The 17,388-nt window shown below is 47.1% G+C and overlaps 1 long non-coding RNA gene across 1 annotated transcript in view; it reads left to right on the top strand.

Moving 5' to 3' along the window:
- The first annotated feature begins 1,920 nt into the window (after positions 1-1,920).
- Positions 1,921-17,388, top strand: part of LOC131808262 (uncharacterized) — a 139,913-nt gene continuing 124,445 nt past the window's right edge. Inside the window, exon 1 of the long non-coding RNA XR_009344755.1 lies at positions 1,921-2,225. This is a non-coding gene — a long non-coding RNA (uncharacterized LOC131808262). The remainder of the gene's footprint in view (positions 2,226-17,388) is intronic.

Below are 17,388 nucleotides of genomic sequence, written 5' to 3' on the forward strand. Positions count from 1 at the left end.
TTGGGAGGTTGGGGAACCAGGTGGTGGGTATTATAGAAGGCACTGCTTGCATGGAGCACTGCGTGTGGTGCAAAAAGAATGAATACTGTTATGCTGAAAATAAATAGAAAATAAATTAAAAAATATTAGTTTTTCGTAAACTGCAAAAAAAGAAAAGCGCTCCCATTTATAGCGTACACTTTATGGTTCACAAAGCACGTGCCAACAATAAAAATAATGATGGGTTACCGTTACAATTCATAGAAAAGGAGGTACAGGGAAATTGAATGAAAGGGAATAACAAAGTAGGTTTATAAGTCAATCTTCCTTGTAAAAAAATTAACCTGAAAGTGCGTTTCTGCCACCTCTCTCCTGTGTGATATGATAAAGAACGACCACGATACATGAATTATAGTTTGGAATTTTGAAAAGCATAATAGCTTTATACCAACACTTGAGCTTTTATTTATTTATTTATGTATTGCTAACAAGATAGCTCGATTTGATATGCGGTTCCTGACAACCAACCTCAGAAATAATTCCATCTTCATGAGAAGTCAGAAAGAACCACAAACCAAACCTCAAAAAAGATTCAAAGAGAAAATACTCTTTAAAAAATATCCCTTCCTGGGGCACTGGAGTGGCTCAGTGAGTTAAAGCCTCTGCCTTTGGCTCAGGTCATGATCCTAGGGTCCTGGGATTGAGCCCCATGTCTGGCTCTCTGCTCAGTGGGGAGCCTGCTTCCACCTCTCTCTCTCTCTCTCTCTTCCTGCTCTCTGCCTACTTGTGATCTCTGTCTGTCAAATAAATAAAGAAATAAAATCTTTTAAAAAAATTTCCCTTCCTATCAGAAGCAGACCAAACCACTAACAAATTCCCCAGAAAGCTTCATCTAAAAGGTTGTACTTTCTTCAGACACCCAACAGGACCTTGATCTCTTGGCCTGGTATTTCTTCAATGGCCTATCCCAGAGAATAAGACACTAAACTACTGCGCACCATTGGCCTCAGAACCACAAAAGAAATGATGAGGGGCACAAAGCATGCCTCTGGTCACCAAGAGGGTATGGAAACGTTTGCTGCTTTTCTGCATTTTTCAAAGCTGAGTTTTTAGCTGGAGGCCGCTCCTTTATGATAAATTGCTGATACCGTATTAGTAAAAGCTATTATATGATCTTTTACAAACCATTTCCTATCTTTGCATTCTCATGTGCCAAGACAGACACGGATTATTTAAAACCCTGAAGAGAGTGCTCTTGCATTTAAATTGCCTGTAACCTTCGTGTAATAGATTTATGATTGATGATAGATTTAGTTAAAATATAACTATTTAAAATATTTACTCTCAGTAAACGATTTCAACCTATGCTCTTTTAAGTAACTTGGTGCATAATCCCTTTTCTATTAAACCATAGTGCAAGGACCAATGCGGCGTTTCCTAGAGAACCCCAAGCTATTTTTCTAGAATGGCCGTATGCCTAATATCAGGCGTCCTGTTTTCACTCCCTTTGTGGAGCACCTACTCTGGAGGTCATGTAATAACCAATGACCAAAAAAACAAACAAAAAACCCAAACATCCAGGTCGAAGTGCCATCCCTGCCTGGAGAGGAGGAGACTGCTCAGACAAATCCCGGGCAGGCATTTCAGCCCAGGCCTGTGCTGGGGAAGCTGGTTCATGGCTTTGGGCGCAATCTGGAAGCCAGTAAACTGACCCAAGGGTGCAGCTGGGGTATAGGACTGATGATCTTTTCCCACCCAGGCAGCGCGCGGACACCCGCTCAGGGAGCCAACCTAGGAGGCTGCCCAGCGTGGGCGCTGGCAACGCTTGCAGCCCGCCTGAGCTTCGCCCCGCACCCCAGCCAGGGCCCGGGCCTCAGGAGGGAGGGGGGCGGGGGCGGCGCAGAGAAGGGGCTTTGCTAATTTCCAAAGCGGGAAGTGATCTTGCAGAGGACTCAGGAGGGAGGGGGTCGGGGGCGGGTCGGGGGCGGCCCTAAGCAGGGGCTTTGCTAATTGACGAGGCAGGAAGTGAGCTCACAGAGGATGTAGTGGAGAGTCTGGGAGGAGGTGGAGGGGCTGGCTGAGGAGGGGCGTGCAGCGCCAGGGTGCTGGGCTGCGGCCCAGTCAGGACTGCAGGACCCACCGGACTCGCCGCCTGTGTGCTCCTGCGTGAGGCCGCGTTGTCCCGCTCCTGCTGCCTGCTGTCTCTCCCTGCCCCAAGGCTTCTCCGGACCACCCTCTTTGCACAGGTAAAGTGACACCGCGCCGCGCCCTCACCTGGAGCAGAAAGCGGGGGACGGGACCTGAGGGCGGGTAGGGGTGTTGTCCAGGCCCAGCCTCCCGCCAACCCCAGGGCACCGGGACCATCCCAGGATGCTGCGCCCAACCCGGGTACACATGGGGTCATGCTGGGGACAGCGCCTTGTGAGGTGCCCCCCCGCCATTGGGAGCGATAGCCCCCATCGTTCGGAACCCCCACGCGCGCGGGCTGAGGACTTCCTTCCCTCCCCCGCCGCAGCCCTGCTGCTTTTGTTCTGGACTTGGGATCCCAGGTGGAAACTAGTCCCTCAGACCTCCCTGGCAGCAAGGAGGGCAGGGAGGGATTCTTGGTTTTCTGCCCTGGCTCTTCCTCTCTCCCCATTCACAAGCCTTCTGGCTTCCCTTAACTCTCCTCATTGTCAGTTTTATTAAATGGTTTTCTTCTGCATGTTGACCCGAAGAGCTATTTCATGAATGAATATACAGGAAACTGAGTCGGAGCCCACCTGTGAGAGCCCACCTGTAGAGGCCTTTCATTAGAATGGTCTCTGGTTTTAGCCTCAGTTCAGAATACTGCATGTACCTGAGGACCGAGTCCAGATGTTTCTTTCATGTCTGACTTGAATTTGAAATCCTCCTCAGACTTCAGCTTCCAGGATTTCTCCAGTCCTTGCTCTCCCACGGTCTTGGTGGGGATCCGCCATGAGTGTTGAACCCAGGAATGAATGAATGATATATACCCCAGATCGCTGGGGCTTTGTCTTGTTTTGCTGAGGTTGGAAAGGCTTGGGAGAGACCCCCTGTATGCAGATACAGAGCTGCATGCAATTGCTTAGATAAACGTGTTCCCCACTTAATTGCTTGGGCATTGAACATTTCGCCCTTAACCTGTGGCTTGAGCAGTTAGGAGGAGACAATCTGGAGGTGAATCAGAAGATGGCTGAATCCACATGGTGGTGGTCTGGGTTTGGGAGATTTTCCTGGAGATTCAAACGAAAGATCTAAGTTCTTCCAGTGGGGAGTGGTAAATATTTTATGGATGGGAGATGGAAAATAAATGGTCTGGTTAACCTTTCCCTCCCCCTCAAAACCCATTATTTGACAAAACAAAAAGGGAAGTGAAGGGAGAAATCCTCCCACTCCCATCCCCACTCACCTCCATGGCCACCTCCTCTTCCAAGAACCTAACAGACAAGGTGCCAAGAAGTGTTAGGTACCAGCATTGGTCTCAGATCTCATTCAAGGATCATGGTGAAAGGCATTCAAAGAGATTGTGGGGGCACAGAGATCCAATTAAGGGGGAGAAGTTTAAGGTTTGCCTGGTCCCCTAAAAATTAATGGCACTAGAGAAGATGAGCTTTGGGAACTATCACTTAATGGATACAATGTGTAAAAAGCTTCAGTGAGTCATGGTGGGAAGAGGCCATGAGGGCAGCAAATACAGTCTTAGATGATGTTATTAATAGCACTACAGGCTCTAGATTTCCTGTGGTGGTGTTCTTGGCAAGACCAGCCCAGCCAAAGTGGATACTCACAACCTGGAACAGAGGGTCTTGGAGATCCCAGCACGTGAGGTATGATGAGAAGGTAAAATGATAGGAGGTATCCTTTGGAAGGACTGTCTCCTTGACTTTAAAAGGGAGAACCCAAATCTGTAGGTGAAATCTTTTTGGCTACAAAGAGGGCCGAGGCCTCCTAAGGTCAAGGTCTCCTCGTCACTTGCAAAGATGTCAAAGAACATATTCAGACATTTCAAAGATGTCCTCATGTCCATCGGTTCCCACTCTGGAATTCTATCAATAAGGTGAGAGTTCCTCTAGTTGAAAAAAAGATCTAAAAAGATGTCCCTTTCTCATGTAATTTCTGTAACCTCCAGGACACACCCACCTCCCCCTTCCAGCTCTGTAATGAAGCCACAGCTGGTGCCAATTTGTGGAACTCCTTAAAGGCTATTCTCCCTTATATACCCCTGGACCAAGTTCCCATGCTCCCTCACATGATTTCCTGCACTCACCTCCCACCTGGTGTGTTCACACCTGCAAGTGCCTTTTACCAACCCCTTTGCCAACAGGCAGCCAGAGTGACCTTTCAAAGACCTATCAGTTCCTGGCATTTGTCTCCATAGAAATCTGCACTGATCTTCTAACAAATTCCCAGTCCTCCAAAGGCACCCATAATCCTCCCATCAGTTTCTTCATACCCCTCCAACTGACTGATGCCTGTTCTGCCCCATCTCTCTGCCCTTCAACCACACTGCCTCCCTCTTCCTGTGGAGACCCCTCATGGCGCCTGCCTCCAAGCACAGGTGATTCCCATTGATGGGAAGACCCTCTTCCTCTCCCCCATCTCCCCACTCCAGTTACTCCCACTTATTCATGAGTTCACAAGCCCTATGGTATACACATTCTCCATGCAGCCTGCTCTCTCTTTTCTAGCACTGGCCTCTGTTTCTAGCTGTGGTTGTGTCATGGATGTCCCTCCCCAGCCAGCCTCCAAGCTCTCCTTCCCTTTAGCTCCAACACTTGACACAGTGCCTGGCACATAGTAAGCCCTGGATAGCTTCTAAGAGCCTCACTGAGGGACTGAAAGCATTTTAAAAACGTCACCACGTAGGCTCCAAACTGTAGGCAGAAAAAGCTTTGCCTGGATTGACATTTTAGAGACGTATTCGTCAAGTTGGATGTGTTCACTGACTTTACCTTGTGAAATTAAAAAAAAAAAAAGGACCTCTGTATCGCTTCGCATCTAACAAAGGCACATGTATACTATTAGACCACGTTATGAGCTTAATGGAAGGAGACAAGATGTTTTTGCTAAGAAAATGTATAAGACTGTTGAGGTCAAGTGGGAGGAAACAGTCCGTTTGTTGGAGCATTGCTGTCTTACTCTATCACAGCCACTCATAAAAATCTGACACGGGGTGAGTCAGAATTGTCTGTCGGAGATAAGTTAGATCTGGCTCATGTTCCTATAGACATGAAAGCCAGGAACGAAGCCTGGGTTGAGGAGGCAGTGTGGTTCACTGCGATGAGCTAAGTGCCCAGGGCCACCGGCAGACATGCGGGCCTGTGTCCTTCCTTTGTTCTGGGGTCCCTCTTGCACCATGTGGTGAGGCTGGTGGCTGGGAGCAGCTCAGGACAGGATCCGGTGGCATCTTACCTCTCCCACCCTCCTGTGGGCTCCAGTGGGCTCCAGTAGGTCCCAGCGGACAGCCTGCCTTCCTTGCAAAGCCCAGTAGCACTGGTAGCAGAAACTGGGACCAAAGAGTGAGCACCCTGTTTGACAAGCTGGACCAGCCACCTCTTCTTCAGATGCAGGGGGAGACCTGGCATGCTCACTCCTCCCTTCTCCCTTTCCCCTTTCCTCTCTTCCTCCCTCTTCCCTTCCCCTCTCTCCTTCTCTGGTGGTGCCCTTTCCCAATGCCCACTTCATCCCTTTTCCTTTCTACATGCCTGTCTTCTAGAGTTTCTTCTCTTTCCTCCCCATTACTTCCCTTCATCTGAATCTCCTCTTTGGTCCCTTTGTCCCCGCTCTCTGCTCCTCCTCCCCTTCCCTGGCCCCTGTTCAGCTCCATCCCCACTGCAGGCAGAGCTGGACTAACATGCTCACTTGCTAGCTCAGCCACCCTCCAGAGAAGTCACTCTTTGGTGGCCACCTTCCTGACCACCTGGTCCCTTCTCCACTTGTTCAGATATTGCTCTGAAGTGTGAGGAGGACAGAGCGGGGCTGCCACAGAAACAGGCCAGAGTAGAAACCAAACCATGTGTCCACACTGTCCCCCAGCACTGCTGCTCTGAGAGCTTTTGGAGTCCTCAACAGGGTTAGGATTTAGGGGCTTCTTCTGAACCGGGAGTGAAAACAACCATAGGTCAAAAGAAAAGCTATGGCCCCCACACAAAAATAATAATCACAAATGAAAACTATGTTAACGCTGAAGTCCCAAATTCAAAGAATTGCCTTGAATCTGTCACTAGAAAGCACCCAAGGCCTCACTCTCTGGGTTCTGGGTGCCCTGGGAATGGCGGGAGGCACTGACACGCGCATGCCGAACGATGGGGGCTAGCCTGCCCGCTGGCGGCGGGGAGGGGGGGGTTACCTCGTGTTGCGCTGTCCCCTGCCCGACCTCTGGCGGTCGGGGTGCAGCACGACGTCTGGGGTATTCCTGGTGCCCTGGGGTTCGCGGGAGGCTGGGCCACGACACCCCCCCCCCGCGCCCCGCTCCTGCTCGTGGCCCGGGTTTTCTGCTCCCGGTGAGGGCCTGAGCCCAAGGCAGAGGCCTAACACGTGGAGCCACCCAGGCGCCTCCAGATGAAATACATTTCTGACTTAGAAACTTTAGATAGAATTTTTTTCTCCATGATGACAACCGAAGATAATGTGTCATCCCTAAACCTAACCTTAACTCCTAACAACGCTGAAACCTAAGCTGACCTTAAAGCCCAAACTAGAACCTTGAATCCCAAACCTGAAATGGAACCCAAAGCCTGTACATGAGCCCTGGATCCAAGCCCTGAACCACGAACCCAAACCCTAAACCAGACCTCCAAGTCATGAACCCTGAACCCAAATCTCAGCATGAAGCCAAACCCCAAATTTGACCTTGAACTTTATCCCATAAGCCCTGAGTCTTAAAGCCTAAATCATAAACTTAAAGCCCTAAACTATAACTCTGTTCCCTGTCCTTCACTCTAAATCCTCACCCTAACACTAAACCCAAAGCCTGATCTGGAATTCTGACTAAAACCTGAACCTGAACCCAAATTCAAACGCTTCACCACACTTTGCTTATGCACTTTCCATTGATGGATATTTGCAGTTTCCATCTTTTGATTCTTGTGAACATTGTTTGGGTTGGGGGCTAGGGATAGGGTCTTGGATTAGGGTAGGGTCCATTCTTGAGACCAAGTTGAGGTCAGAGTGTGGTTCTGCATCAGGGCCATGTTCAGTGCCACTGTTTGGGTCAAGGACTGCTGTAATTCCACATTGTTTCCAATTCATTGTTCCTTAGCTATTTGGGGGGAAGTTGGGGGGTTTTGGGCTCCATGCAGCTTGAATTTCCGGAATGAAATGGCATCAGCTGGACCCCGGGAGGGACCAGGACCTTCCACTGAAGGGTGAGCTCCCACAGTCCTGCACTGCCTTCAACCGCCTGCAGAGGGCACCAGACCGCAGCTACCGCCCTGAGCCCAAGCTGCGCAGCCACAGCTGGGACCAGAGCCCCGCCTCTTCAGGACCCACTGTGGAGAATTCTGGAGAATGTGGGGCGCCTCCCACCCTGACAGGACAAGCTGAGGAGGGTGTGGCTCTGCAGCCACACTGACCGGACCCATTGTGGAGGACGCGCCCACACTGGCAGCAGTCCAACCTCCTAAGGACCAGACCCTGGAGGAGGCGTGAGTGGACTGTCAAGGGGTTCATGGTCTCAGAACCCCACAGAGGAAGGGCGCCCTGTGTAGACACTGGGGCTTCTGTGGTTTTGTGTGAGGAGACGTGGCCTACTGCTGTGCTGTGCGCGGGGCTGTGGGGTCCCACCTTTCTGGGCTCGGGTGCTCCTCGGTTCTTGTCTGTGTTTATGTGCTCGTGGATTCGGTTCCTGGGGCTCCTCAGATGGTCTGCAGTCAGGGAGCGTCCGCCTGCTTCGCTGCTTGTGCTCCCCCCACCTCAGCCCTCTGGGGTCCTTCCCGTGTCCATACCCACTCCAGGCTTGTGCCGAGTCCGGAAATTCAGGAGCCAGAGTGAGGACTCTGTAGACGGTTTTGGGGAGAGTAGGTATTTTCCCAGTGTGGGTTCTTCCCTGAGCACAGTGCCTCCCCATCTCCGTGTGTCCCCCTCCCTGTCTGTTGTCATTGTTGCAGGGCTGTCAGAGGACAGGTCTTTCACCTTCTTGGTTCAAGGGCCTCCCGGGTATCTTGCTGTCTTGGATGCAGGTGTAAATGAGATCGTTCTTCTTAGTCTCTTTCTGATGGTTCCTTCTGAGCACGTAGGAGTGCCACTAATTTGTGCATATTGATTTTGTTCCTTGCAAGTTCTTGAATTGATTAGTTCGATTTGCCTTAAACTCCATCTGCCAGTTATCTGACCAGCAGCATGGGTTTATTTGGGAAGAGCAGAGAATGGCAGTCTGGGCTGAGCAAGCTACGGTCCCATCACAGGCAAGTGCGAGAAACAAAGGAGAGGAACAATATTTCATGGAGGAGGAAGAAGTTGGGAAGGGTGCTTGAAGGAAAGTCCCCTGGAGAAAGGCAGGGTGATGGAGAATTCTCACCAGCTGAGCTGCAAAGCTCCTACAAAAAGTCAGGAGATGAACCTCCGGCTTCCCCTGTGGGGCCTGGAATTGGTGAGTCTCTCCTGTGGGGGATTGCAATGTGGGGTCTGTAATGGGCACTGAGCACCAGGTGCCCCCTTCCAGCCTCCCCTTCTGGCATCCCCAGTCCACTTTACTGGGGCTTCCCTTCCTGCTTTTGCACAGTTCTAACCAGCTTGTGGTGCTACGTTGGGGAAAACTGAAATTCCAAATCCACTGCTTCTACTGCACCTGAGAGATACAGGGGCCCATGATTTAATCTTCCCACGAGTCTCTTGCTAATATGTGTCCTCTCCATGTTGGGTGACCTGGATCTGGGAGGGCTTGGCCTCCATCCCAAAGTCTGATGTTCTCCCTGCTTCTGTGTCGTCATGCTAACATGGATGTTTGGAAGAGTCATTTCCTCTGCGGTGATTTCAAAGTGCAGTCAGCTTGTTATAGCAGCACAAATACGTGCTGTCTCCACACTCAGATTATCCAGCTGTCATTTCTTTAGCACGTTTGCCACTTCACACGAGATGCTTCAGTGTGTTTGATCCCACACCAGGACAATGTCCTGCAGAACCACCACATAACCTGAAATGAGGAGATCATTACAGAACCCATCCAAGGGTTAGTGTTAGGGACCAGGGACATGGAAGGACTGACCTCAAGACCCCATGGAGAGCTGTCTGGGTGGCTGAGTTGACAGTGTAGGTGAGGGTGAGTGTCTGGCTCTGACTTTGTGTCCAGGAGTCAGCTCTGTGTGGGTGTGTCCTCAGCTGGGCATGCAGATTTCTGCTCCTCTGAATCCTTTCCGTATTTCCAAAAGGCACAGTTTCCTTCTGGGCAGCAGTCTGAGTCCTCTGGGATTGCCCGGGTGTCCCCAAATTGTAGGGCACCTACTGCAAGACCTTTGGGGTCAGAATCCTGAGAACCAAACCAAAGGTTATGGTTAGGGCCCACCACATGGCAGGCCCGATCTGCCAGAACTCTGTCCATCTTTCTGGGGGAAGGCGCAGTCGAGGGATTTGTTCAGGGTGAGTGTCAAGCTCCAGGTTTGCATCCACGGGCCTGTTGAATATGGGGGTGTCCAGAGGTAGGAATGCAGATTTCAGTTCCTCTGAATCCTTTCTGGAGTTCCAAATGGCATGGTTCCTTTCAGGGTGGCAGGGTGAGTCCTATGGTGTTCCTCACTGTCCCCAATCTCTGAGGCTTTGGAGACAGGCCGTCGGGGACAGACCTCTCAGGACAGAATCTAGCCTTAAGAGTTTGTGCTTATGGGCATGGCTGCACTGATCTGAAAGCACTGTGGCGAGGATCACAGGGGTCTAGGTTGAGAGCATGGTTCAGGATCAGTATCAAGGTCTGGGTTTTTATCCAGGGGACCGCTGAATGTGGGGGTGGTCTCAGATGTCCAAGACGATTTCCCCTACTCTGAATCCTTTCCAGCATTCCAAATAGCCGGTGGCAAGCTGAAATCTCTGGGATTTCTCAGGTCTTGCCCTTGCCCTTGCAAGGGCAAGATACTTTTTACAGTAAAAGAATTCACCAGATGAGCTGAACAGCAGAAAAGACACAGCTCAGGAGTAAATCAGTGAACAGGAATATCATGCCAAAATCTTCTTTGAGAACACACTACAGAGCAAGGGAAGATAGGAGAGAAAGCTGAGATATAAAGGACAAACCCTCCAACTTTCCAACATCATTCCCTACCTGTTTATTTCCATTGCTGTCAGCTCCTTCCCAGTCAAAAATAAGTCACCTGAGCCAGCCTTTTTTCTTCCTGAGTTTGGGGCACTGCAAAGCCCACCAGAGGGGCCAAGGGCACCCCTGTACCTGCTGAGCTGAGCCCATTTGTACCCCAACAGGGAGAAGGTACCAGCCTGGCCCTTGGGTGCACCATGGTCTGTGGCAATCCTTCCTTCTGGATCCTGCTTTGCTGCTCTTCCTTCCCTAACCCTGTTCTCAAACTAGGGATTGCTCCTGGAGGAGGAACTCAGGGAGATGAGGCTCAGGAGGGCCTCCCTGCCTGGAATCTCCGTGTGACGAGTGCACAGCCAAAAGATTTTGCCCAGGGACTTGCAAAATGCAGAGAGGCAGATTTCTTTTCTCTCTCTCTCTCTCTCTCTCTCTCTCTAGCCTCATACCAACCGGGAGTTCTTAGAACTTTCTTCAGTGACTTCTAGGTGTGTCTTGGCCACTATTTCCACAGAAAGGCCACTTGAGCATGATCAAACACACGTATAAGCAATTATATTTAAAAAAATAAACAATCAGCCAATGCACACAGACCTTTGACAGCAGCACAGGACGCTCAGGGGACCAGAGTCCCTACCTTGGGCAATAGTGGTAGAGGCCGGGTTCTGCCACGCAGGTCCCTAGACCTTTGGCAGCTTCCACGATTGCAAATCCAGACATGCAGAATCCTGAGGGACAACCCACTAACTGCAAAAGAGCAAAAATTCATCAGGATTCAGAGAGTGGAAATCCATTTGTACAGGAAAAGAAAGAAGTAGGCTTTCTGTGAATCCAGCAGGGAGGACAGGCATAGATAAAGGCTGGTGTATGGGTCACAGAAACTATTGTTTCTCAAGGGTCATGCTGTCTCTGTAAAATGCTATGAGGACTGTCTCTTGGGGAACTCTTGCTTTCCTACCAGTGACGTCCCCAGATTCTGCTTTGCTAGTCCCATGGATTCCTGGGGATACCCAGTTGATAAGCTATGCTGTCCTCATGACAACACTTGCTAATGGACTGAATGTGTGTGTCTTGTCCCAATTCAGATGTTGAAGCCCTGACCCTCAAGGAGTGCCATCAGGAGGTATGGGCTTTGAAAGGTGATGAGGTCATGAGATTGGAACACTTGTGCATGAGATAAAAGCACTTCTGAGAAAAGACCTGAGAGATTGTTCTGCCAGCTGTCATCATGCAAGGCCACAACAGAAATATGGGCATCTATAGATAATGAAGCAGTCTCTTGCTAGATATCAGATCTCCCAAGATCTTGCTTTTGGACTTCTCAGTCTCTAGAACTGCAAGGAATAGTACATGTTTTGCTGTTTCAGCCACCCAGTCTGTCATCATTTGTTGCAGCAACTTGAACTGAATAAGGTAGAGCCCAAGTCCTGGTTAATCCCTGCTTCTACTCATTTCCCCTCAGAAAGAGCTTCTAATGCAGAACTGACCTCTGCTTTCCATACACGTGCTTCAGACTCCTTCTGTGAGAGCCCAGACTTTGTAAAAGACTCCTCCCTCATGGCAACCAGCATTCTGTGACTCCTGAGGAATGTCCTCCCTGACTGTATTGAGTCAATCAATCTGATTTTGATTCTGGAGTCCCAGGATCAAGGACTGCATCAGGCTCCCAGCTTCATGGGGAGTCCGCTTCTCCCTCTGACCTTTTCCCCTCTCAGGCTCTCTCTCTCTCTCTCTCTCTCTCTCTCTCTCAAATAAATAAATAAAAATCTTTTAAAAATCTGATTTTAACAGACCATAAGCTTGTTCTTGCTGGTCTTTGGAAGATTAGGCATTAGGCCTTCGGAGAAAGTTCTGAATGGCTGCTTCATGAAGGGGTGAACTGTGTCCCCAAGGTCTCTTTTTGCTGCCTTCTAATCACAGATGCTGAGACAAATCCTCCCAGGTGCTGGTTTTTCAAAACACTTAATGCTTTGGCTTTGAAGGTCCTCACTTGACAGTTCTGCTTTAATCAGTTTGTGACAAAACAGCCAATTGGTGGTGGATGCAAAGTGCACTGATAAAGTTAATATCAGGGAACAATTTTTTGAGTGTCAAGCATGTGCATGTGTGTGCACACACATATCCATGTGCTAAGCATTATGGTAAATGTCTGACAAGAACTAAAACATCAAAATATCAGGATACCCCATTAGCTGATATTTTTATTATTCCTACATCCTAAACTATGAAAAACAGGGTCAGAGAATCACAAGTGGCAAAAAGAATCAAGATTTGAGGCAGTTCGATTTCACAGCCAGCCTTGATCAATAGGCATGTACACCTGTGTCTAGTTTCAGCTCTGTGTAACCTTGCCATAACCTTGGAGAAGCCATTCATCTCTCAAGTTCAGGTTCTTGGTCCAAAGAGGGAAGGGGCACAGGTTGAGTACCTCCAGTGGGACTTCCTGGCAGGCTTGTTCATCCAAGCATTCCTGTTTCAGTTTGAGTAATTGAATCCAGTCTTTGTTTTACCGAAGGCTAAGCTTGTCCAGTGTGTCCATGCCACCAGCCAACAGCATTTGTCCATGCCATGTAACAACTGAGCAACATTCATAGGAATTGGTGGAGGAAAAGATGTCCACAGGTGTTGACAGATGTTCTGCATGGAGGGACAGGAGCTGGGGCCAGCACCTGCTGTTTCTAGTGGCCTTCTCTGTCGAGTTAAAACAAATGGCAATTGTTTGCAATGGCAGGGATGAAAGTAGAGGGTATTATGCCAAGCGAAATAAGTCAGTCAGAGAAAGACAATTACCATATGATCTCACTCATATGTGGAGTTTAAGAAACAAAACAGAATCATAGGGGAGTAAAGGAAAAAAATAAAACAAGATGAAGTCAAAGAGGGAGACAAACCAGAAGAGACTTAAACAAAAAAAAAGATTTTTATTTACTTATTTGACAAACAGTGAGCACAAGTAGGCAGAGAGGCAGGAAGAGAGAGAGAGGAGGATGTATACTCCCCAGGGAGCAGAGAGCCTGATGTGGGGCTCGATCCCAGGACCCTGAGATCATAACCTGAGTTGAAGGCAGAGGCTTTAAACCACTGAGCCAGCCAGGTACCCCTCAGAAGAGACTCTTAATCACAGTAAACAAACTGAGGGTTCTTTGAGGGGAGGGAGATGGGTGGATGGGGTAACTGGGTGATGGACATTAAGGAAGGCATGTGTTACAGTGAGCACTGGGTGTTATAAAAGACTGATGAATCACTAACCTGTATGTCTGAAACTAGTATTTTATGTTAATAATTGTATTTAGATTAAAATTTCCTTTAAAAATAATTTTAAAATAAAATAAATAACAATCAAATAATGATCAGAGTTATCCAGCAGGGAGTATCAGATCTAGATGTCAGTTAAATTTTAGGGGCTTGCCGAAGTTTAGCAGAGTCACGCTAGGTCATTTTCCTGTGTGGGGAAGTCTTCAGGGGCAGTTCCAAAGACAAAGAATATTAATATTTCTCCTTCCCCCATTCCTCCTAGAGCCAAAGATGTTTCCTCCACTCACCCACTAGCCCTGTATGTAGGTGTTGCTTTCTCTCTACCAATCAAAAAATCAGTGAGTAACTAGAACTTCACCTTTTCCAGTATCCCCCTACCCCCGACCTTTTGTCTTTAATGGCCATGGGCAACAGGGACAAAGACATTTTTTAACAACTTACAGAGATCTATTATGCTCTACTACCTTGGCCCGCATGGGCCACTGAAAAGGGATTCTGTGAACCGTGTACTCAGATGAATGGTCATTATCTTCAAAAAGGCAGGGGCAGTGATAGACACAGGAATCAAAAAAGCAAGAGTTAATGGACCATCAGAATAATGGAGTACCAACACTTTTTTGTCCTTGGCTTGAATCCTCAAGGTCCAGTGTCTCAACAGAATTTTCATTTTGGTCTCATCTGACTCACTTGTCCACCCCTGGGCGAGTTGCCAGTTATACTGAGAACTGGAAATTTTCTTTAGAAGAGAGAATGAGGCCAGCATCACCTTGATCCCAAAACCAGACAAGGATCCCACCAAAAAAGAGAGCTATAGACCGATATCCTTGATGAACACAGATGCGAAAATACTCAACAAAATACTAGCCAATAGGATTCAACAGTACATTAAAAAGATTATTCACCACGACCAAGTGGGATTTATTCCAGGGCTGCAAGGTTGGTTCAACATCCGCAAATCAGTCAATGTGATACAACACATCAATAAAAGAAAGAACAAGAACCATATGATACTCTCAATAGATGCTGAAAAAGCATTTGACAAAGTACAACATCCCTTCCTGATCAAAACTCTTCAAAGTGTAGGGATAGAGGGCACATACCTCAATATCATCAAAGCCATCTATGAAAAACCCACCGCAAATATCATTCTCAATGGAGAAAAACTGAAAGCTTTTCCGCTAAGGTCAGGAACACGGCAGGGATGTCCATTATCACCACTGCTATTCAACATCGTACTAGAGGTCCTAGCCTCAGCAATCAGACAACAAAAGGAAATTAAAGGCATCCAAATCGGCAAAGAAGAAGTCAAATTATCACTCTTCGCAGATGATATGATACTATATGTGGAAAACCCAAAAGACTCCACTCCAAAACTGCTAGAACTTATACAGGAATTCAGTAAAGTGTCAGGATATAAAATCAATGCACAGAAATCAGTTGCATTTCTCTACACCAACAGCAAGACAGAAGAAAGAGATATTAAGGAGTCAATCCCATTTACAATTGCATCCAAAACCATAAGATACCTAGGAATAAACCTAACCAAAGAGACACAGAATCTATACTCAGAAAACTATAAAGTACTCATGAAAGAAATTGAGGAAGACACAAAGAAATGGAAAAATGTTCCATGCTCCTGGATTGGAAGAATAAATATTGTGAAAATGTCTATGCTACCTAAAGCAATCTACACATTTAATGCAATTCCTATCAAAGTACCATCCATCTTTTTCAAAGAAATGGAACAAATAATGCTAAAATTTATATGGAACCAGAAAAGACCTCGAATAGCCAAAGGGATATTGAAAAAGAAAGCCAACGTTGGTGGCATCACAATTCCGGACTTCAAGCTCTATTACAAAGCTGTCATCATCAAGACAGCATGGTACTGGCACAAAAACAGACACATAGATCAATGGAACAGAATAGAGAGCCCAGAAATAGACCCTCAAATCTATGGTCAACTAATCTTCGACAAAGCAGGAAAGAATGTCCAATGGAAAAAAGACAGCCTTTTCAATAAATGGTGCTGGGAAAATTGGACAGCCACATGCAGAAAAATGAAATTGGACCATTTCCTTACACCACATACAAAAATAGACTCAAAATGGATGAAGGATCTCAATGTACGAAAGGAATCCATCAAAATCCTTGAGGAGAACACGGGCAGCAACCTCTTCGACCTCTGCCGCAGCAACATCTTCCTAGGAACAACGCAAAAGGCAAGGGAAGCAAGGGAAAAAATGAACTACTGGGATTTCATCAAGATCAAAAGCTTTTGCACAGCAAAGGAAACAGTTAACAAAATCAAAAGACAACTGACAGAATGGGAGAAGATATTTGCAAACGACATATCAGATAAAGGACTAGTGTCCAGAATCTATAAAGAACTTAGCAAACTCAACACCCAAAGAACAAATAATCCAATCAAGAAATGGGCAGAAGACATGAACAGACATTTCTGCAAAGAAGACATCCAGATGGCGAACAGACACATGAAAAAGTGCTCCATATCACTCGGCATCAGGGAAATACAAATCAAAACCACAATGAGATATCACCTCACACCAGTCAGAATGGCTAAAATCAACAAATCAGGAAATGACAGATGCTGGCGAGGATGCGGAGAAAGGGGAACCCTCCTACACTGTTGGTGGGAATGCAAGCTGGTGCAGCCACTCTGGAAAACAGCATGGAGGTTCCTCAAAATGTTGAAAATAGAACTGCCCTATGACCCAGCAATTGCACTATTGGGTATTTACCCTAAAGATACAAATGTAGTGATCCAAAGGGACACATGCACCCGAATGTTTATAGGAGCAATATCCACAATAGCCAAACTATGGAAAGAACCTAGATGTCCATCAACAGATGAATGGATCAAGAAGATGTGGTATATATACACAATGGAATACTATGCAGCCATCAAAAGAAATGAAATCTTGCCATTTGCAACAACATGGATGGAACTAGAGCGTATCATGCTTAGCGAAATAAGTCAAGCAGAGAAAGACAACTATCATATGATCTCCCTGATATGAGGAAGTGGTGATGCAACATGGAGGCTTAAGTGGGTAGAAGAAGAATAAATGAAACAAGATGGGATTGGGAGGGAGACAAACCATAAGTGACTCTTAATCTCACAAAACAAACTGAGGGTTGCCGGGGGGAGGGGGTTGGGGAGAAGGGGGTGGGATTATGGACATTGGGGAGGGTATGTGATTTGGTGAGTGCTGTGAAGTGTGTAAACCTGGTGATTCACAGACCTGTACCCCTGGGGATAAAAATATATGTATAAAAAATAAAAAATTAAAAAATAAATAAATAAATAAATAAATACATACCTAAAAAAAAAAAAAAAAAAAGAAGAGAGAATGAGTATTTGTCAGGTAAACCAAGGAAATGTCCATTATAGGAAGTTAGGCCTTTTGTCGTGGTACTCCATTAGCACCCTCCTGACTGTTAAAGAAAAAAAAAATTGTGACACCCATTAAAGACAGTAAGGAAGATTTTATTCAAGGGATGCTACTACGATGGGATTTTATTTTATAATATGGGAGAGAAATCTGTCTCAGCTCAGATAAATGGAGATTTACAGCTAAACAGCATGGTGGGGGTCACTGAATGTAAAATTAATATGGAACATCAAGGGTAAGGATGAAGGGATTCTGGCTAAACCATCTGGACATTAATATTGTTGAAGGAAGGCTAGGGTCATAAACAATTGAGATCAGGGGATAAGGAATTTTTTAAAAGACTTATTAATACATTTTAGAGAGAGGGAGCAGGGGTAGGGGTAGGGGTAGAGGGAGAGGGAAAGAGAATTTTTAATCAGACTCTTCACTGAGCATAGAGCCTGAGGTGAGGCTTAATCTCAGGACCGTGAGATCATGACCAGAGCAGAAACCAAGAGT

This window comes from Mustela lutreola, chromosome 9 (genome assembly GCF_030435805.1).
Source record: "Mustela lutreola isolate mMusLut2 chromosome 9, mMusLut2.pri, whole genome shotgun sequence".
In the NCBI taxonomy this organism is placed as follows: Eukaryota; Metazoa; Chordata; class Mammalia; order Carnivora; family Mustelidae; genus Mustela; species Mustela lutreola.